The 23,106-nt window shown below is 41.2% G+C and overlaps 2 protein-coding genes and 1 pseudogene across 37 annotated transcripts in view; 2 read left to right on the top strand and 1 right to left on the bottom strand.

The window, feature by feature from the left end:
* PEAK1 (pseudopodium enriched atypical kinase 1) overlaps positions 1-10,124 on the bottom strand; it is a 295,689-nt gene extending 285,565 nt beyond the window's left edge. For 23 of the 32 annotated variants that reach the window (XM_067754665.1, XM_067754536.1, XM_067754489.1 and 20 more), the window contains exon 1: positions 9,937-10,124. The gene's annotated coding sequence lies outside the window, so the exon portion shown is untranslated. Of the gene's footprint in view, positions 1-1,460; positions 1,597-5,073; positions 5,136-9,383; positions 9,597-9,936 lie in introns of those variants that run through there. The other 9 variants (XM_067754650.1, XM_067754657.1, XM_067754741.1 and 6 more) reach the window with 3 other exon arrangements.
* Positions 10,125-10,398: 274 nt separating this feature from the next.
* Positions 10,399-23,106, top strand: part of HMG20A (high mobility group 20A) — a 69,748-nt gene continuing 57,040 nt past the window's right edge. For 2 of the 5 annotated variants that reach the window (XM_067754393.1, XM_067754403.1), the window contains exon 1: positions 10,612-10,929. The gene's annotated coding sequence lies outside the window, so the exon portion shown is untranslated. Of the gene's footprint in view, positions 10,511-10,611; positions 10,930-23,106 lie in introns of those variants that run through there. The other 3 variants (XM_067754428.1, XM_067754410.1, XM_067754383.1) reach the window with 3 other exon arrangements.
* On the top strand, positions 20,261-22,815 carry LOC137232425 (histone H1.0-like; annotated as a pseudogene).

Raw genomic sequence — 23,106 nt, 5'->3', positions numbered from 1 at the left:
AGAGTCTCTTTTCACTCAGCATATTAATATGCTAAAGTTTCTCCCAATTAATAAATACAACACACTGTACATACAAATGGTTAATAGCTTTGCCAACCATTCAGTGGCAGAATTGAGAATGGAATCCCGTGATTTTTTGCCCCCATGTTATAAAGTAGATAAACCCCTCATTTTTCTTAAGTTCCTAGAGAGTGACTGATAAATAATTACTCAATAGGTACAATCTGCCTTTCTCATGCTATACCACCTTTTATCAGCTGGCAATGAAAGCCTATCCATTTTTAGTGCAAAGGAGTTGAAATTAAAATATTTTACTAAAACCTTGGTTTACTAGGTTAGACATTTAAATTACTTGTAAAGTTCCATAATCGCATTGGGGTGTGACTTTAGTAACCAAGTGACAAATGTGAATGTCTAAAACTATCCATGAAAGAAGCAGTCAAAAATGTTGCATGTTCGCAGAAGATGAAGGCCAATTCTGCTTGATTTTACACTGAAACATTTTATTTTAAGCAGTCTTAAGATGAATCCAACTGACTGTGAAAAGATGGCAGAGAGATAAAAGTTAAAAAGTCAAGTGTAGGGCTTCCCTGGTGGCGCAGTGGTTGATAGAGTCCACCTGCCAATGCAGGGGACACGGGTTCGTACCCCGGTCCGGGAAGACCCCACATGCCATAGAGCGGCTGGGCCCGTGAGCCATGACCGCTGAGCCTGCTCGTCCGGAGCCTGTGCTCCGCAACGGGAGAGTCCACAACAGTGAGAGGCCCACGTACCACCAAAAAAAAAAAAAAAAAAGTCAAGTGTAGCAGAAACCCTCCTAACCAGTTCACTGAGTGGTTTAATTGATAGCAATAACTAAAGGCACAATTACCCACCTAAGAGCTTAATGAAACCTTGACAAGTTCTTTGACTGATACATATTTACATTAGTGTTTATATGTAGCTGGCACAGGCTTGAGTTCATTATTTCTTATGCCTATGTCCTCTAAGAAGCTTCTCTAGTAATGTTATTTGAACCATTATCTGGTATTTGCCTTTCACTGCTACTTTCTTTTTCAGTCTGTAATTTGTCTCATCCTAGATTGTAAATTTACGGCACAATGTTAACTCCCAAAATGGCTTGGTGCCTTGCCAATAACAGGTATTAAAAAAGTGCTTATTAATAATAGATATGAAATCCACCCTACAGCCACACCCCAATCCTTATCATTTTGCAGAACTGCTTCTCCTCATCTCTCTGACTAGGATGCCCTGGGGTCAGCCCTTGAACCTCTTTTCTAGCTACGTTCACTCCTCAGGTGATCTTATCTATACTGACAACTTCTAAATGTATTCAACCTGGACCATTCTCCTCTGAACTACAGATTCATTTGTTCAACTGCTGACTTGACATCTCGATTACACGTCTCTTAGACATCTCAAAAACGTAGCCAGTCTGGAACAGAACTCTTGAACTCTACCCAGAAACCTGCTCTGCTCACAGTCTTCCCATCTCTGAAAATGGCAACTCCATCCTTCCAGTTGCTTAAGCCAAAAGCCTTGAAGTCATCCTTGACTCTTCTCTTTTCACATTCCACATCCAATCCATCAGCAAACCTTGTTGGATCAAAACATACCCAGTTAGAGTCAGAGATATATTTTACACACCGAAAAAAATATAGATGTGTGGATACACAGATTAGTATGCATACATATATTTCCTAGCTCTGTCCACTGACAGCATCTAGCAGCAGTAGCAACAAGCACACCTAACATCCAGATCTTGACCTCAAAATATCATTCTCCAATAAAAGGAATCAGAATTTCTTGAAGAAATGAGTCTAGGGCAGAGGCAGGAAAAATACAAGATGAGCCTGAAACATCTAGTAGTGCCAGAAAATAAAGAAGTGTAACATGTACACATACAAAGGATAGGAGCACATCAAAAAGACACAGAAGTCAACCTAAAAGAGCTCCCAATGGGCAAAGCTGGAATAATTCAGGCAACAAAATAAATAATGATACCAAGTGAATTATAACCCTAAGAATAAAGTAAGTATCCATAAATTAGAACTGATATAAATGATTAGATAGATAAGGAACAAACTTTCCTTACAAAAGAATTCCAATTAATAAATGTAGTAAGAATGAGGGAAAATAAACAGTACATGCAGGCAAGATTACTGATGAATGCTAAAATTAGTGAGCAGAGGGGCTTCCCTGGTGGCTCAGTGGTTAAAAGTCCGCCTGCCAATGCAGGGGACACTGGTTTGAGCCCTGGTCCAGGAAGATCCCACATGCCGCGGAGCAACTAAGCCCATGTGCCACAACTACTGGGTCTGTGCTATAGAGCCTGCGAGCCACAATTACTGAAGCCTGCACGCCTAGAGCCCGTGCTCTGCAACAAAAGAAGCCACCGCAATGAGAAGCCCACGCGCCGCAATGAAGAGTAGCCCCCGCTCACCGCAACTAGAGAAAGCCTGCGCGCAGCAATGAAGACTCAATGCAGCCAAAAATAAATAAATAAATAAATTTTTTAAAATAAATAAAATCAGTGAGCAGAAACAGGATACTGGCAAAGGCTCAAAGTATCTCTCCCAAAATATTTACCAATTACTGTGGTGGTTGTAATATATGTCCAGAAATTCTTTGATACATCTGCCTCCAGGAAGTGGAGTTTAATTCCCCTCCCCTTGAGTGTGGGCTGAATTTAATGACTTGCTTCTAATGGTCAGAGTATGGAAGGTGAAAAATAATGGAGAAATCTGGCAGAAACCACCTTAACAAAGTGATCACCCAGTGACGTCATGTTGATAATATGGATCTCCTCTATGGCATGATAAGAAGGGCACTTCACTCTGTGATACTCTTCCTCAAACCTCAGTAACTAATCATGAGAAGATCTCAGAAAACCCAAATTGAGGAACATCCTACAAGATACTTGACCAGTACTCTTTAAAAATAAGTATCAAGGTGGGCTTCCCTGGTGGCGCAGTGGTTGGGAGTCCGCCTGCCGATGCGGGGGACGCGGGTTCGTGCCCCGGTCCGGGAGGATCCCACATGCTGCGGAGCGGCTGGGCCCATGGGGCCGCGGCTGCTGGGTCTGCACGTCCGGAGCCTGTGCTCCGCAGCGGGAGAGGGCACGGCGGTGAGGGGCCCGCGTGCCGCAAAAAAAAAAAAAAAGTATCAAGGTCATAAAAGGTAAGGAAAGACCAAGAAACTGTCATGCATTAGAAGAGATAAGGGAGACTTGACAACTAAAAGCAATGTAGTATCCTGGTTTGGATAATGGAATGGAAAAGGAATATTAGTGGGAAAACTGGTGAAATACAAATAAAGTCTGCAGTTTGTCTGAAGCATTGTACCAATGTTAATTTCTTAGCTTGACAAATGTACCATGGTTATGTAAGATGTTAACATTAGGGAGAAAAGGATGAAGGGTATACAGCAGTGATTCTTAATAGGAGCAATTTTGCCCCACGGGGGCATTTGGCAATGTCTAAAGACATTTTTGATTGTTACAACAGGGGTGTGGTACTGGCATCTATAGATAGAGACCAGGGATGCTGCTTAACATCCTGTATAGCACTGGGCAATCCCCACAACAAAGGTTTAGCCGGTCCAAAATGTCAGTAAGGCTGAGGCTGAGAAACACTGGCATAAAGAAACTCTATGCATTATCTGTGCAACTCCTCCGTAAATCTAAAATTATTTCAAAATAAAAAGTTAAAAATATATCCACATCCAATCATTTCTCATCAATTTCCTAGTCTAAGACACCACTACCCTCAACTAGATTTTTAAAGAGAGCCTCCTAACTGATCTTCTAGTTTTTACTCTTCACCTCTTCAGACTACTTTCAACACAGTAGCCAGAGTGAAGTTTTTAAAGCATTAATCGGATCATGTCACTCTGCTCAAAAACCTGTAATGGTTTCCATCTCAAAAAATAAACACCCAAGTCCTTCCAATGTTCTACAGGCTCTATGTAATCTGGACCCAGTTATCTCTCCACTTTGTTTCTCCACAAAGTAGAAACCACTTTCTACTCTACTATTCACTCCAGTCCAGGCACACTGACCTCCTAGTGTTCTGGGAATACACCAAGCACACCTCTGCTTCAGGGCCAATGCAAACTGTTTCTTAGACCTAGTGTGCTCCTGATTACCTCCATCCTTCAAGCCTTTGCTCATTCCTCACCAAGTCCTTCCCAGACATCCTTTTTAAAAGTGCACACACCCCTTGGCATACCTATCCCTCTTGCCTGCTTAATTTTCCTCCACAGCACCTATCTATCATCTTCTAATACTGTATAACAAGTTACTTATTTTGTTTAATGTCTGTCTCACCCGCTCTAGAATGTAAGATCCACGAGGGCAGGGATTTTTGTCTGTTTGGTTCACTACTATAACCTCTGCACCTAGAACAATGCCTAGCATGCTCATAATGCTCAACAAACATTTGTTAAATGAATGATACACCTTTGAAGTCCTAAATTTAATATCCCAGTGTCGTTCTACCACTTTGCATCATTACTGCATTTTCTTTCTTATCTCCTTACTTGAGAACACTATGGTTTGGAGAAGAAAGAATGGGTATTGGATCCTGGTTGTATCACTTGATAGTGTGTGTCTCTCTGGATATGTAACTTAACCTTTCTAATCCTCAGTTTCTTCATCTGAAGGAGAATGACAAAGGGATGGATGTAAGATTAATAACACTCATGTTAGGATTAGAAATAAGGTATTAAAGTGTCTAGCATATAGTAGGTAATCCATAAGTAAAAGCTAATATTTTTGCTCCCTCTTCACTAGTTCTTCGGCTTCACACTGACCTCTAACTTTCACGCCCTTCATTTTCTCCCAGTTGAATCACCCCTTCTATGATTCCTGCTCATGAACCAACCTGGACTCTACAGTTCATTTCAGTCAGTCCCTAACATCATTAATTCCCTCAACCAACTGCCCTTTAGGTATTTCTACCAAGCAGGCATCTGCAAAGCAGTGGGTAACAGCCTGGGCTCTGGAATTGAACCACCAGGGTTTGACCGCCAGCTGTTCATCTTACAATCAAGGAGAACAACAACAGTACCTACCTTATGAGCTCTTGTGAGTATTAAATGGTTTCTTCAGCTGTACATACCCAGAGTGATCAGTGCTGGAGAAAAAATCAAACCATGCAAATTGGTATCCCTACAAATCCAAGGTCTACAACCTCAAATGGGTCCTCAATGCTACCTAACAATCCTTTTTCATTATCTTAGTCGTGAGTCTGTCTGTCTGACTCTCCCCCACACCACTGCTTGGAAGCTGTTATACACTTACACTCTCTTTTTAAAGAATCCCTATTCTACCATGTTCCCCATCATTCTAAGCAGGTACTCAAAAATGATATAAGACACATCAATTCGTTCTCCTTCCTGCCCCTATCATTTAGAAACTTATTTACAGTGCCTCCAATTTCACCTCCTTCGTTTCTGCTCAATGAAAAAGGAAAATCGGGCTCCCCTGGTGGCGCAGTGGTTGAGAGTCCACCCGCCGATGCAGGGGACACGGGTTCGTGCCCCGGTCTGGGAAGATCCCACATGCCGCGGAGCGGATGGGCCCGTGAGCCATGGCCGCTGAGCCTGCGCGTCTGGAGCCTGTGCTCCACAACGGGAGAGGCCACAACAGTGAGAGGCCCGTGTACCGCCAAAAAAAAAAAAAAAAAGGAAAATCATCTCCTACGCAAGGCCAACTTCTCTACCTATGCCTTGGATCCCATCCCCTCCTACTGTCTCCAAATCCTTGGCTCCATCAATCACCTCTGTCCCCCATCTCTCCACCTCCCCAGCACTGCTTCAATTTCTCCCCTCCACTGGTGCTTTCCAATCCCACATAAACATGCCCAAGACCCTCTTAATTTAAAAAAGGGGTAGAAGGAGTAAACTTCTCTAAATCCCCTGCATCTCCCTTCACCTATACTATTTGTTCAGTCCTTTGTTGAAAACACTGTATCCCTCTCAATTAGCTACCTTCCTAGCCGTCACTGACTCTTCAATCCCCTTACCCCCAAAGCACTACAATGTAGCTACCTGCTCTAGCTGAAGTTACAAATGACTTAATCACCAAGTTTCAGGGACTTTTTTCAGTTATCTTACTTGGCCTTTTCATGGCAGGATACAGTACTGTCCACTCCTACTCCTTGAAATATTCTTCTCCCTCAGCTTCTGTGACAATTCTCGCATAGTTCTTTTTTTCAGCTTTGGTCTGTCTGGCACAGATGTTTGGCTTCTCTTAGTTGTCTGCCCCATTCAGTAGCTCACAAGAGAAATATGGGAATCATGCTAAATCTTCAATCTTGCTCAACTCTGTAATCTGATTATTTACCCTGTCCTGTTGATAATACTTCCTAAACCTCTTATACATCCACCCCTCTTCTACCTCTCTCATCATTTCTCATCAGGAATATGGCTTCCTAACTGGTCTTGCTTCCAGTTTTGCCCTTCTCTAATCCAGCATTCACCTCACTGCCTAGAACACAAATATGATTCTATCACAGCATAATTTTCCCCCCCACTAAATCCTCACAGCCTTCAGGACAAAGTTAAAGCTCCTTAGTTTGGTTCATAAGGCATTCAGTGATTTGGCTTCTTATCAGTTCATCAGCTCCTGTTCTAAAACTCTGCTGTCCACTTGTGCCTACTGAGTACTTGAACATGGCTAGACACAACTGAGATGTGGTATTAGTATAAAATACATACCAGATTCTGAAGACTTCGTATGAAAAAGAGAATGTCAAATATCTCAATAATGCTTTTTTATAGTGATTACAGATTGAAATAAAATTTTAGATATATCAGCTTAAATAAAATATATTACTAAAATTAATTTCACCTTTTCCTTTTTTAACATGGTTAATAGAAAGTTTTAAAATACATATGTGAATTACATTTGTGACTTGTATTATTATATTTTTACAGAACAGCACTGGTCTAGAATGTCCTTTCCCTTTTTCTGAACCTAGTTAACTGCTATCTATTTTTGAAGATTAGCTCAGGTAACCCACTAAGATGCATTTTGGGACATGCCCCTCCCAAGACCCCAAGTCTTAGTCAACTACCCCTCCTGCTCTGTGCTTCCATCCAAAGGAATCTGCTTACACCTGTTATATATCACTCCACATTATAATTATTGGTTATCAGCTATCTTCTCCTCCTAAACTATATGCTCCTTGCAAAAAGGCATATCATTGTACATATACTCAGGGCTTACCACCATGTTTACCACTTAAAAGGCACTCAAAATATTTGCTGAACAAATGTGAACTATCTATTCCTGGCCTGAAAGTTACTAGAATTTCTCCAAGGAAAACAAACCAGCAAAGAAGGAGTCTAGACTTTCCCAAGAGCTCCAGTAATGAAAGGATCAGAACGAAGGTAGGGAGTAGGAATTAAAGTAAAGAGAAGAGCAATAAGAAAATAAGGCTCATCACACACAACTACCTCTTAACAGTGAAAACAGGAATTTGCAGCAGTGAAATGGAGCCTTGAACTCAACTTGGCATGCCAGGGGCCACAGTTTGGTTCCTAAATTACTCAAATAACCCATCCAACAAAAGAGTATGATTTGGCAGGTTTCAACACAAGCAGCTAGAGCCCAGCACCTGTTCCACTTAAACAGAGCATCATTACAGTTAAAAACAACAACAAATCTCTCTTATGAAGCAAACACTAATCTCATGGTGCTTCACCACGGAACAATTTAGAAGAGTTATTATGTGCCAAAGCATGAATTTATGGATGATGCTTATTTGGCAAATATGGTTGGTACTGCTAGATGTTGAAAAACATGTATGCAAATAAGCAAATAAAATTTTTAAGCTCTCAGACTTAAATATTTACATTATCATAAATGTACAAAGATAAATGTTTATATGAGAACACATACAACACATTCCAGGAACACATTTTTTAATGTGATTGTCGGGAACAGTTATGAAGTGGCATTATTTCTTTATGGGCCTCAGGATAGACTCTTAAAAATGACTTCTGACAGAATGTTAATGGGGTACAAAAATTATGGAAGAAGTTTTTCTGTACTATCTCTGGGTAAAATGAATAGTCACAGTATCATAATAGTTCAAAGCAATCTTATCTTTTCCTTTCACCAAAATACTTTTCTTCCCATCCTGGAACCCAGCCAAACATAAATGTCAAACCATAAATGCGCGGGGGCGGGGAAAGGATGAAGAAGAGGACCACACATCAAAAAGGCTTAAAGAAAATAATGACATTTTTTTCCCCACATAATATAGTCATGTTAGAGTCTCCAAAAATAAAGACATGATAAAATATTTCCCCTCTTCCCCTCTGACAGTTTTGGAAAGATGTTTGTTTTTTTCACATAGTTTGTGAGTTGGTCATAGCCAAAACTCACTAGCAATGGTATGAATTCTGCTTCCATTGTTAACTGTTAATCTCTGGGTCGAGGCTACAATTCCCATCTCTGAAGTCAAGTAAATGTACCATACTTGCCATTACAGTTTACTAAACGAGTCACCGAAGAGAAGTGCCAGGCACTTCAGAAAGTAATTAGGGTAGTCAGTGGACTGAGCTATCTAGAAATGTTCTGAGATTATAGAGAAGCCATCATGAAGCAAGTATTCAAGATTGCTCATGGAAAGTTTTACCCCTGTGGATAATTCACGGTTTTCACTTCTACACTGCAGAGAGCAATATGGGTTCTCCGACTATACACATTACCACATCATTTCGTTTATCAGGGGAAAAAAAAGAAAAGAAAAAAAGGCGTTGTGGCTGAACAAAAATCAAGAGGTAGGCCCCAAAACAGAATCCTCAAGGCAATCCCAATTCAGGTGAAAAGCTGTGGACATACATAATACAATGACCTAAATATAACCTTTCATGTAAATCTCCAAGTATTTAATTCAACGTATAATCTTACCACATTTAACAGAGGCAAAAGAAAATGTATTAGGTTTTCTATAACAAGGCCAATAAAGATGAAATCAGTTTTCCTTTAACTCGTCACTATCCCCTCAACCCCAACCTTGCAATAACTCCATTCCACAGCTCTCAAATTCCTAAACGGGGATCTTAAAAAACACAACGTATTGCAAAAAAGTTAACATTTAAAGGTGGGAGGGCTCCTCTTTCCTGTTGCTCTCAGCAGTCTTTAATGCAGTCAAAGGACGAAAAAATGAAATCAAGCTCTCAGACGTATGGTGCAGGCAACAGGGAGGGGGTAGAGAAGGGGCTCAGACGGCAAGTCCTCAACGCGGGAGGTGAGAAAAGTTGCAAGAAAGGACGAGTCAAAGGGCGAAGGAGAAACAAAACTGACCCAACGAACCACTCAAAATCCCCCCAAAACCGAGGAAACCCGCACGTTAGGGGGCCTCACAAACCGTAGAGCCAAGTGAGCAGGCAAAGAGTCACCGGGTTTCACCCTGGCGCTGCTGGCCAGGCTGCGCCGGATCCTCCCGGGTTTGGAGGTGGATGTCCGTGCAGACTTAGCAGGAGCGAAAGGAGTCCTTCCTGCCCCAGCCTCACCGCGTCCGGCTCCTCCAAGATTCACTTTCCCCAGCAGCCTTCCAGCAGCGCCCGGGGTCGTCCCTCGCCGCCAGGTCCCAACTTTCCCTCCTCTGGGGGGCGCCGAGCTGCCGGGGCCGCCGCCGCCACAGCCACCGAGAGAAGGGGCGGGAGCGGGGGCGCTTGGGGGCGCGCGGCGCCAGCGGGCTCCGGGGGCGGCAGGGCGCGGGGGTGGCCGTGGCCGGAGAGCCCGCGCCGGGCCGGACGCACCGGCCGCCAAAGCCCCCGCGGCGGCGCCACCCAGACCCCACGCCGCCCCGCCCGGATTCCCCCAGGTCAGCTCCCTCACCCCGTGGCGACCCAGGTCCCACAAGCCGGCGCGAGAGGAGAAGGGAAAGGAGGCGACGTGGGCAACCTTGCCCCAGTTACCTGAGGGGCTCACACGCCGCCGCGGTGACTACCTTCGCCGGCCGTCCAGTACTCTTCCCGGTGACCGCGGCCGCCACCGCCGAGCAACTGACACTGACTAACAACAACTAACTAACTACTAGCCGCCGCCGAGTCCACCGCGCGCTCCCGGCCGCCCGTAGACCGCCCGGCCCACCAGCCTGCCCGCCTCCTCCCAGCCCGGCGCGCCGCCCCTCCGCGCGCGCACTCGCTGCCGCGCTCCTTGAGCGAACACGCGCGCGCGCGCGCGCACGAGGCCACGGCCCTCTCCCAGTCTCGCCTCAGCCCCGAGGGAGGAGTCACCATGAGGCCCCTCCTCTCGCGTTCCTACCTCCAGAGGAAGAGAACTAGAGAGCGTCTGATTGGCTGAGGGAGGCGTGGCCAAAGGAAGAGGGCGGGACGACCAGGACCTTGGGCCGGCGTGAAAGGAAATTTCAGTTCAATTACGTACCAGGGGAAAAAAGGGAACGAAGTATTGGTCCATTTGGTGCCTAAGCCCCTTAGGTCTGCCTACAGTCGAATACAGGATATGTGTCTTCAAGGATTCCAGCACATAGTAATAACCAATTTAAGTCCCAATACTTTCTGCAGGCCTTAGCAATGTAAAAAACTACATCTCCCAGAAACCTCCGCGAAAATAAGTCTCACCTTGCGTAATCACGTAGTCCTTCGCCTCCTTTGAACAAAATAATCCCTCCATTTTTCTGAAGGTATGGGGAATAATATTTCATTTTTCTCCTCACCAGAACAGCCTTAAGTGCTGCATTAGAGAAGTTACCTATGGGAAGGTGGTTAAGCGATTAGGTAAAGGGAAAGAAAAGACATCAAAATAAAGTACTGCGGAGGAATTTTTGTCAAGCTGTGAGGCGACGCAGTGAGAAGAGTGAAGGCGATTGAGAGGGGCTCAGGGAATTGTCCCCTGTGCCAGGGACTTTCTTTAGGCCCCAGGCCCCTGCCTACCCCTGTCGTCAGCAGGTCAGTAAGCAAGGCGAGCTTGGGGGTGGCCACAGTGGATGTGCCCTTCACCCCTTGAAGATCATCCCTCTTTTGCTGTTATTGGTTTGTCTCGGTTTGAGGCCGACTGAATGGGGGCGCCTCACTTCCGGTTGGGGGAGGGGAGGAAGGCCATTCTGGGGGAGGGGGGAACATAACTCACTTCCTGTGGGGGTAGGGTGATGGGTTGGGGTGTCCAACCCACTTCCTGTGCCGGCGAGGGCTTGAAAAGGTGATGCTTGGTGCCATATGGATAGACGGTATCTTAAAGCTTTGGGATTGTGCCTTACGTGAAAAGTTAGGTTATTCCACGAAGTTGTGCTAATCACCAGCCTCCAGTCAGAATTTATGTGACTTTTGGTTCCAAGTGTAAGAGGAAAATTTTCTCCCCAGCAGAATTTTCTTAATGAGTTATTCAAAGAATTCGAAACCCCTTGTTAAAACCCTTTACTCGTCTCTACAATACGACATGCTTTCTTGTGTGACTCATGAATTGCCCACCCCTTCTCCCTTACTCAAGTCCAACCTTGACTTAGTGAGGTTTAGGGGTGTTCTCTGCCTTGACATGCCACAGGAACTCTGTAGCTATTCTTAAGGAGGTCGTTTATTACGGACCTCCTTAAGGACTCAATATTTTACATAAATTTTGAAGCATTTTCACCTTATCGGAGTGAAAATATCATACTGAAGTACTCAATTACTTGGTGTTATCTTAACTGATGTGATCGGGATCTTAAATCCTTAGACCTGTTGATTTTAGGCTACAGATTCTGCCCTGGGCCTGAAAACAACTTCCTCAGCTTTAAAAATTCTTATTGGTAACTTACATGTAACAACTGAAAGTTGCAGTGTAGTACATTTTCCCCCTTTGTGATTTAATTAAATTCAGCACCGATTAAAAAATGGTGTCTGCACTTTGTAGTTTTAAGGCATGGTGCAGGGATCATGAGATTCAGCTCAGATTTTAAGAAGGGGGAAAATTTGGCTCACAAAGGACTAAAGATGAATACCAGAATTTTCTGTTTTTCCTATATTCTCAATATTTTATAAGAAACTATACGTAAAGTGGTAATGAACAGTCAACAGTTTGATTTTTTGGTTTCTGTTTTCAAGTACCACAGTACTTGGTAAGTTGGGGTGGGCAGGGTACTGAAGGAATCAATCTATTTGGAGTTTACGAAATCTCAACAACTTTAGTAATTTTAGAATATCAAGTGAATTGTAGTGTCTTTCAAGAATTTTTAAAAGAATAAGGCCTGTGTATTTTTTCCTTTGGGGTTGTCACCTAATCTCCTCTCAGAATTTGCAACTGTTTTAATTCTGGTTCTTTTCGAAAGCTAGTTTGTTTAGAGTTTATTAGAAAATGTGATTTAAACTAAAATATTTAAACAACTGTAACTTAAATGTTACAGTAAGGAAAAAATATATGTTTTAACTTTCTATAGACATTAAAAAAAAAAAAACCTAAGACCCTAAAATCAGTGAGTTATCTTTTAAAGAACTATAGAATTTCTGCAGAAGTTGAAAAGGCAAGACACAATTATGTCTGTGTTGTTATTAATAGAAGGTTAGGGACATGTATACTGCCTCAAACAACTATTAATTGATTAGAAAGAAAGTGTTCATTATCTTCTATATTAGTGTAATATAGAAGAATATATGATATGATCACCCTGACAAATTAAACTATTAAACTACAGTATTAAGAATTACTGGAGTGAGTAAAGATTGTGGAACTAAATGAAATAGATAGAGAAAAGATAGTTAAAATATTGATTGAGATACAGCAGTATTGCCTGTAGGAAATTATCTTTGTAAAGCAAAGGAGTTTTTAAAATTGGTCTTTATACTATTCCAGGGAAGAAATGCAGTATAATAGAAATAAGAAAACTTGTTGCAGCTGAGAGACTTGAGCAGCTTGAAGAACTGTCTGTTCAGAAGAAAGCAATTTTTAAAGCACATATTTGAAAAAAGATGTTTTGTGATAACAGGCAGTTATTCATTAGTTCCGTCAAAGAAGAAATATTAGAAAAGCTTGTGAAAAATAGAGGGAAGTTCATGGAACCTGCTTTTATTCTCTTTAAAAGTTTCTGTAGAGAGGCTTGCTGTCTTCCAAAGGCTTTTTTTTTTTCCCTTAATGTTCTTTGTTGCAGTTTTCTTTGCATGTTCTAATAGAAACATACTATCAAAATTAGAAAAGTAAAGACTTTTGTAAGTGTACTCTGTTACTTCTTTAAGTAAATGAATTTGAGGTTTTCATTTCATTCCTTGTCATCAATAATAAAGAGATTGTCCATTTTTTTCAGAATATTTAGATTAGATAACCATTTTCATTTCCAAAAAGCAGTCATTGGATATACGGCTCACAGCTCACAGCAGTTTGAAATATTAAAACAGTAGGTCAAAATTCTGGATTCCATCTCACTGAAATTTGATTACCCACGAAGTACTAGATGCTATCTATAATGCAAAAGGGTCTTTTCATTCTTTTGTCTACCTTCTTTTAAAAAATCATGCTGTTGTTTTACAACTACTGCTTTTTTGTATGTTTGTTGTTTTGGAGTTGCTTGTTTTTGCCATGGGGTTGAGTGTTAAAGAGAATATGCTAACAACATGAATGGTTTTTAAACCTACTGTTCTGCTGTCTTTATTTCAGGGCCTTCAAGAGTATTCAAACGAGAATACCCCTTATGTGACTTTTCATTATTTCAAGAAAAGTTTATTGAGTGCTTACTGTATACTAGTCTCTGTTTTAGGGACTTGGGATACATCAGTGAATACAGACAAATATCCGTGTTCTCTTGGAGTTTACTCTCTAGTTTCCAAATCAAAGCTGGAATTTTGCTCCCTGGATATTCCTAAATAAGCTCTATAGTGTGATCATTGTTCAAACTGATCAAGAAACAGCCCTAAGCTTGATCTCTCTTGGTCTTGATCTCTAAGCCATTCTAAACCCAGTTTTGAATATTTCAGTCTAATTTTTCTCCAGACCTTTAAAGCCCATCTGTTAAATATTCAGCCCTTTTCTTTGATGCATGCATCATGACCCTACCATTCTAGCCTCCTTTGTTCACAAATAAAAGTGAACAATGGGGAAAATATGGGATCAGACAGGCCTGGGTTCAAAAGTGATGTCTACATTTTACTAGCTGAGCTTCTTATTAGCTTGGTAACCTCTAACAATTTACTTGACCTCTCTGAGCCTCACTTGCCATAAACTTAAATGAGGTTATTTGGTGGATCAGGTATATTATATGTAAATCACCTGGCACAATTCCTGGTGTTAGCAGCTTAATGAATGCTATTATTTTTCCCCCAGTTTGCTTCTGTTATTCTAGCTATGGGGATTTGCCTACATGTCTGTTTTAAGCCTTACATATTCCCGGAAGTATCGGGATGCAGTGCTAGAATTATTCAAATTCATCCTTCCCCAGTCTCAGTGAGCTAAGCATGCTCACTTAGCTGTCAAGAGTTCATTTTTTGTTCCTTGTGGAAGGAGAAATCACTAATTTCCATGATTACTTTAGATAATAAGCATAATAGAAAAGTTTCAAGAAAAGGTTAAGGAATCACTAAAGTAATTTGAATTGTTAACGGAAGACTTTTTGAATCATTCTTCTAAACCTATTTAAATACTAAACCTAATATTCAAGTCTCTTCTGTCATTACCCATCTACACATTCCTAACTAGATTGGTCTCTGAAAAAAAAATTCTATACAGTATCCAGCCTTTTCTATCTTTGTTCATGCTATTCTCTGTGTGGAACACTTTCTCTTTTCCTGGGAATCCTTATCTATCAGAATGCCACCTTCTTTGTGGCCCTTTCTCAAGTACCACCTTCAGCTTCAAGGAGTATTGTCTGATGTCTGTCCTCTTCTCTGTCCATTCTCCCAACCATATGTGTGTCTGTTGACACTCCAGAGCATTTTGTACTTTTCTTATGGCATTTAATATACAGTGCTACTGCTGTTGTTGTATGTTTCTGTTGTTACTGTACTGTCATGTAGAGTTTATGAACTGTCATAAAAGTCTGCAGACTATAACATATTCCTATCTGTGTCTGCTGTCAAACCTAGCACAATACCATTCACATCATAAGTATTCAGTAAATATTTGTGGAGTTGAATTGGCAGTTGGGGTAGATGAAACTGATGAATAACGTTTGTCCACTATAGCCAGTAGTAAACACAGTGACCTATGTACAGTAGACACTCAAAGATCTGCTGAATGAAAGGGTAAGTAATTCTCCCATTTGTGAGCATAGGGTATCAATATATTGAGCATACATTAAACACCTACTATATGATGAGATCTATGAGAACTGATCCCTGCCCTCAATTTAATTGGAAACAACTAAGTGGTAATTAATATGTACAGATTCTGAAGACTGAAGGTGTTTGAGTGAAGGTGGGGTAGGGAGTCAGTGTAGAGTTGTTTGCATTTTGAGAGATATCCCAGGCTGTCTGAACTCAGAAACAGAATAGAGTTAGGTATCAAGAGATACTTAACTTGCAGTTCCACTCCTAGTTACATACCCAAAAGAATTAGAAATGTGTTCACACAAAAACTTTTCCCCAAATGTTCCTAGCAGCATTATTCATAAGAGCCAAAAAATGGAAACAGACCAAATTGTGCATGAATGAATAAACAAAATGTAGTATAGTCATACGGTGGAAAATATTCATCAATAAAAAGGAATACAGTATTGATACATGCTATAAAATGGATGAATCTTGAAAATATTACACTAAAGTGAAAGAAGCCAGACACAAAAGGCCACATACTGTATGATTCCATTTATATGCAATGTCTAGAATAGGAAAATCCATAGAGACAGAAAGTATATTAGTGTGCCAGGGAGTGGAGGGCAAGAATGGGGAGTGACTGCTAATGTGTATGGGATTTCTTTGAGGGGATGATGAAAATGTCCTGGAATTAGATAGTGGTGATGAGTCCACAACCTTGATACTAAAATACCTTGTATACCAATATACTAAAAACCACTAATTGTACACTGAAGGGGTGAATTTTATGGTATGTGAATTATACCGTTAAAAAAGAGAGGGGGAGATACATAAACTTGAAGAATTTGGATTTTGGATGGAGCTAGAAGGAAAGCAGGAGGTGATAATTCTTTCTCAGATCCTAGAGGGAAATGTAAGTGTCTAGGTACAGGACTAAAGGTATGTTGAGGTTCAGTTGAGGATGGATGTGAAGGTTTCTGCTATTTGTGTCTTATGAAGCAGGCAGTGAGGTGAATGATTAGAGTAGAAGGGTGTTGACAAAGAAGAACGACATTTTAGGAACTTGAAGGAAGCTTCAGATTTCTTTTTGATTGGGTCAAGGATGTGGTATGTGGTCAACTTAGTTTCAGTGTGAAGGTCAACTAAGTTCAGATGGTGAAAGTATCATAAGGGAGTCTGATAGCAATCACCAGTGAAGTTACTGGAGAAGATGGGAGAACAGAGACTAGACACAAATATTATAGTTTGATTCTTAAACTATCCCCATATAATGAAAATAGTTAGATCATAATGGGAAGGAACCAAGGGCAGTGATTTGGAGAAGTCAGTACGCGTGAAGGTATTCATTTGAAGAAGTACTTGAGTACCTTTTATGTGCCAGGCACTATTAAATAAAATCATAGTTACTTTCCTTATTGAATTATTTTCTTAGAATAAAGTCTTATGAGTGGGATTATTCATTCTAAGAGTGGGCATTTTATAGTTCTTGATACAATAGCTATATTATTTCTCTAAAAGGTTGTGCTAACTTCTGATGCCACCAGCAACATACAGCTGTGTTGTTTTAACCACAATTTCACCAGCAAAAATTTTTGGCTAATTGGATAGGCATAAAATTATTCTTCTCTTTGGTTATTGCTTGTAATATGGTTAAGTGTTTCTGTACCATGGAATTGGCATCTGTTGGAGCATGAAGGTATTCAAAGCCTTTATATTTGCTACCTCATCTGGAATAGCTTCCTTAAAGGGTATGTATTTTTAAGAACCCTAGGAATCAAACCAGCCTCTAATTTGAATCAGCTCAAAAACTACTTTTATTCAGTGGTGTTCTCCTTATTTTCTAAATGATATTCACATTTAAACTACATTTAGCCATAATTCCAATTCCCATTCAACTAACTTAATTCTCATAATTTGGTGTTGTAGGTATTAACTAACTTCACTTTGCATATGAGAAGATAGAGGCTTAGAGAGGTTAGGTCATTTGCCCAAAGTCACTTAACCAGTAAGTGACAGAGACAGGATTTGAATGCAGCCGATTATCAGTCGCAAACTCCATGATCTCTCAGTATCACTACTAAAATTTCATGGAGACTAATGGAAACTGGAAGAGAAATCTGAAATGGAACTTGGACGATCAGGCGCTTACTTACATATGAACATAGTGAAGCAGTTAGCAGAGAAAGTTTTTTTATTTTATTTTTTTATTGGGGAGGCTATGGCACATAGACAAAGAGAGGAAGGACTCTCTTTAAGCCCAAATTTTCAAGGCCCTTTCTGTTTCTCCCTGATGAACAGGTACGTACTACTCCAAAATCTATGATAGGGGCAAAGTGGGAGGAAGGTAGTAGTAGGAAAGCAACTGCCTTTAAATATATACATTGACAGTCATCTGATGGTAGAAGGAACAGACGAAATGGCCCTCAGAGAGGCCCACAAAGTATTCAGTAACTTTTTTTTTTCAGTAACTTTTAAAATAACAAGTCTAACATGATAACAAGGTTAATGAGATATTTAAAGCACAGTACATATTAGTGAAGGAAGAGAGATTCTTTCATTTTTATTCAATATAGTATGCTCACTAGACAAATTTTAGATCAGGAATATAAAACAAGAGATGCCATGTTCTAATGCTGGCTTTTAGTCAGATAAAATACCCCAATATATAGATAAGACAATTAAGACTCAAAATTACACACCAAATAAAGTCACACAGTGGGCCCTAGAACATAGGCCTCCTGCTTCCGAGTACATTTTGCTAAATTGAGCTAAGTGAAAACAACAATCTATGTGGTGGTTTTGTAATTTGTATTATAATTTTTTATAATTTAATGTTATTCTTAAAAGATCATTTCTCTGTGTGTTTTAAAACAACAATAATAAAGATCCACACACCAGATTACTAAATGTTTGGTGATAGGTTAGAATAAGAAGTGATACTGAAGATCAGGTTGAACCCTAATATATCAGATAGTCCATCTGTAAATTACACCTAAATAGTATTTATCTGTATCCCAGATTGCATTGAGGTGGGGTGGAAGACACAGATCTTTTGAAAACTATCATAGAAACATTACTCTTGAAAGATTTTGATGTGTACATATGTGTATTTGTATTTAAGCATTTGGAATTTTCAACAAAGCCCAGCCCTTTTCTTCCATCCCTACTCCTTTAAGTGAAACTAATACCCCTTGCTTCACAAGAAATATCAATAGTATCCAGATACTCCACTTTTTTCTTTCATAGCCTCAAAATTTATATCTCCCTTCTCTTTCCATCGCCACACTTCCTTCATTCCTATACTTCATAGCTTTAATTAATGTTCTCTTGACACAAACCTTTCATTTTTATTGCCAGTGATTCCACAATTACTACAACTCTTTGAGAAAACAACATAGCTGTTGTGTCAGCAATAATAAAATGCTCATATCTTGAGCCAGTATTCCACTGATACGATTTTATTCTGAGAAAATGCTTCAAGTAAGGAAAATAGTGAAAGGGACAAAATGTTAATGGCACTGATATCTATTATGTTTTAAAAAATGGAAACCTTCTAGATATCCAACAATAGAATAATGGTTAAGCAAATTATTACCTATTCATTCAGTAGGCTATTAGACATTCATTTTTCACAATAGCTTCTTTTAAAATATATTGAAAGATGTTGTAAGTATCTTTATGCCAAAATGAAAAAGGAGAAAAATAAATCAATGAAAAAAGTAGAAAAACTGATCTGATTAGTATATTTCTGAAGCATTTGTATTTTCTGTATCATAATAATTGACATTTATTGAGCACACACCAGTGTCAGGCACAATACTAAAGCAATATTATAGAAGCAATATTGAGTAGTTAGTAAGAAAAATGCTCTTAAGTCAAGTCCTAGCTCCATCACTTACTAGTATGTGATCTTGAAAAGGAAATGGGAGATAGTAACTATATCTACATTAAGTTATTAAATCCATTTAAAGTGTCTGGTATGTAGTAAGCCCTCATTAAAGTGTTTTTGTTACTAGACATTTTACAGACATTTAATCTTCACATCCTCACAACACTTATGAGATGGTGTTATTTTCATTTACATAAGAGAAAATTGAAACTCAGAATGTTTAAATAGTTTGGTCAAATAACTTGCCAAAGTCACACAGCTAATAAGCAGTAGACTTTTGATTGAGAACCCAAGCTATGACTTCCATTCCTGGCTCTGAGGGACTAGGTTGTTGCAGACTAATCCTTTTGCCGAGAACAACATGAAAGGGTGGATTTAAAAAAAGAAAAGAGAGGGCTTCCCTGGTGGCGCAGTGGTTGAGAGTCCGCCTGCCGATGCAGGGGACATGGGTTCGTGCCCCGGTCTGGGAAGATCCCACATGCCGCGGAGCTAGGCCCGTGAGCCATGGCCGCTGAGCCTGCGCGTCCAGAGCACAGGCTCCGCAACGGGAGAGGCCACAACAGTGAGAGGCCCGCGTACCGCAAAAAAAAAAAAAAAAAAAACAGGCAAAGCATCAGAGACCTACTGAGGCAGCCAGGACTTAAACCAAAATTATGCAGCCAAGGGAACTTCAAAAAAGCATGCTGATGTTCTAAGCTTCTCTTTTCCCCTTGAAGAATTTGCTGAATACATGGTGCAGAACAAGAATCTATGAAATTTAGCAGAGGATTTCTGCTAGAGGTAGAGAGCCAGTAGTCTCATGGGGCTTAGTACATAAAAATTGGAGTTTAGGTGTCCCCAGGTGGCCTGGACTGAGGGGCCAAGACCCTAGTAGGGAAGGGAAGCACCAAGAAATGATTTTGCTGCAGAGTCAGAGGCTAAGCAGAGCAGAAGCTAAGCAAGCTAAGCAGAAAATCCCTATAAAGCAGAGTGAATTTCTGTCCATCTCATGATGTTGACAAGCAAACATTAAAATTCAGGTCCCTCCAAGGAAGAAAGGACCTATAACCACCCCGGACTCTCAATTAGCATTCCCTAGAGGACTATACCCTCTATACACAATAGACTTGAATACAAGAATAACTAGAAATAAGGAAGAATATTTCATAATTGTAAAAGGGTCATTCTACCAGGGAAAATGTGAGAACTATAAATTTGTATATATCTAATTCCAGTAATATGGCTTCAAAAAAATATTTTTTCAAGTTCACATGGGACATTTAACAAAGTAGATCTTATGATAGACCATAAAGCAAGTCTCAACAAATTTCGTCTAGGATATGTTATCTGACTACAGTTCAATTAAGTAAGAAATGGATTATAAAATAGTAGCTAGCAAGCTCCCCCCAAAATACGTTTTGAATGACCCATTTGGTCAAAAAAGAAATCACAATTAAGACACATTTGCAACAGAATAGTAATGAAAATACAGTATATCAAAATATATGTGAATCAGCTAAAGCTATACTTGATGGGAAATTTATAACCTTAAATGCCTATACTGGAAGAGAAAAAAGTCCAAAACTAGTGATTTAAATATCATTCTCAAGAAATTAGGAAAAGAACTGCAAATTAAACCCAAAGTAAGTAGAAGAAAGGGAATTATAAAAAGTAGAAATTAATTAAATAGAAAACAAGTGCACAATAGGAAATATCTAGAGCCAAGAGTTCACTCTCTGAAAAGATCAGTAAAATATGTAGACCTCTAGCAATACTGATCAAGAAAAGAACATATTCAATATTAAACTCTTGATCTTTTCCCTAATTCTACATCTCCAGTCTTATTTCTATAAATCGAATCTTCATAAATATCTACTAATACCTCAATTAGAAGTCTTGGGATTGAGACACGGAACTGGGAAAAGAGAGGCAGAGGAGGCTGAGGCCGACCCGGGCGCCGAGACCAAGCAACAGACCGGCGGGGCTGGGCCATGCAGACCCGGCCCAGCGAGTCCCCCCCGCCCCGCGACCTGAGCAAGGTCCCCAAGAGCCTGCCTCAGACTGGCCTGGGAGCCAGAGGCACCAGAGCAGATCCCGAATCAGGCTTTCCTCGGCTTCCTATGAGGGCTGGCCCTTTGGAAGGTGCCGCCTTCAGCAGCAGGACCAGGCAGGCCACCATGACCAAGAACTCCACATCCACCCCTGCGACCAAGCCCAAGTGGGCCAAGGCCTCCAAGAAGTCCACAGACCACCCCAAGTATTCAGACATGATCGTGGCTGCCATCCAGGCAGAGAACTGTGCTGGCTCTTCATGCCAGTCCATCCAGAAGTACAAGAGCCACTACAAGGTGGGTGAGAATGCCAACTCCCAGATCAAATTGTCCATCAAGCACTTGGTCACCACTGGGGTCCTCAAGCAGACCAAAAGGTGAGTGCCTCAGGGTCTTTCCGGCTGCCGAAGAGCAACGAGCCCAAGAGGTCAGTGGCCTTCAAGAAGACAAAGAAGGAAGTCAAGAAGGTGACCACGCCAAAGAAGGCCGCCAAGCCCATGAAGCCTGCCTCCAAAGCCCCAAGCAAGAAGCCCAAAGCTACCCCAGTCAAGAAGGCCAAGAAGAAGCCGGCTGCCACGCCCAAGAAAACCAAAAAACCCAAGACTGTCAAAGCCAAGCCAGTCAAGGCATCCAAGCCTAAGAAGGCCAAACCAGTGAAGCCCAAAGCCAAGTCCAGTGCCAGGAGGGCCGGCAAGAAGTGACAATGAGGCTTTCCTTGTGGACACTCCTGCCTGTCTCCTATTTTCTGTAAATACTTTTCTCCTTTCTTCTCTCTTGATCCTCATCTGCAACCCTTTGCCCCTTTCCCTTCTGACTTTATAAACAGACAGAATTTGTATTCCTCAGAAATTAGGGAATAATTCATTTTTCCTTAACCAATTATGCAAGGACAGCAACAACAAATCTGGTCTCTGTAATGATGAGAATGTACTTATATTTTGTTTTGTTAATTTGTTACTAATCTGCTTATGGGTTTGGGAATTTGTGTGGGTTTGTGTGTTTTGTTTAGTTACATGGTTGGTTCACTCTGAAGGTAAAAGTTGGGGTCAGGGGGACGGGGAGAATGGGCAAGGCAGCTTCTTGTGGCTAGATGACAGGGAGCCCAGGAATTGGACTGTTTGTAGGAGTACCTATGAGGCCATCGAGTTTTCTTTAAGCTGAGCACTGCTTGTGAGAGTTTCAGAACCTTGACCCTGAGGAGAGGGGCGGCAGCAGCTGGACGGCAAAGGAGGGAGGTGGAAAAAAGCCCTCTCTAGGCTGACTTCCACCTCCCAGTGGTGAGCAGTGGGGCGTCCAAATCCAGTTTCCTTCTCACTTCTGTTAGTCTGCCCCAGTGGCCTCCCTATTGTCCTAGGGACGTGGAGGAGGTTGAAGTGACAGCTGGTCCGAGAAACTGTGGCTTCTCTCAGTCAGCTGGAAACTAGCCACTGGTGGAGGGGGGTGGTCTCTGGCTTCCAAAAGTCTCCTGTTAAACATGAGTAGAAACTTTGGGGGAAGGGTGGAGAGTCAGTCAGCCAAGTGCCTCAGTGTGCCCTGTTGAAACTTGGGTTTTTCCACACAATTGGATTGTATCCTAGGAGGACCTTTTTCCTTTACCCCTGATTTTTTGTTCCTCCTGTACAAGAGGTGGGCTTTGCTTAGCAGTCTGGTGGCGCTCCAGCCCTGCCACCCACCACTTAAAAACCTCCCAACCTCTACTTCTGAATCTAAGTAGTTGTAGATGGGGGAGAAGGGGAGGGCGGGGAGTGGACAGTAAGACATACTGCAGTCGACTTTGAATTGCTAAGTAGTTTTACAGAGCTAGGTCTGTGTGTATGTGTGTGTATATGTATATATACACATCTAGGGCTAGTACTTAAGTTTCACACCTGGGAGCTGGGAGAAAAAACCTGTACAGTCGTCTCTCCCTTTTCTTTTTAGTAAAATAGAAAAATGCGCAATTGTGCATCTCCCTCCCCCCCCTTTTATTTGTAAACAAGTTATTTGTGCCTGGAA

This window comes from Pseudorca crassidens, chromosome 1, assembly GCF_039906515.1.
Source record: "Pseudorca crassidens isolate mPseCra1 chromosome 1, mPseCra1.hap1, whole genome shotgun sequence".
NCBI classification, from domain to species: Eukaryota; Metazoa; Chordata; class Mammalia; order Artiodactyla; family Delphinidae; genus Pseudorca; species Pseudorca crassidens.
This window is presented reverse-complemented; position numbering and strand designations above follow the sequence as displayed.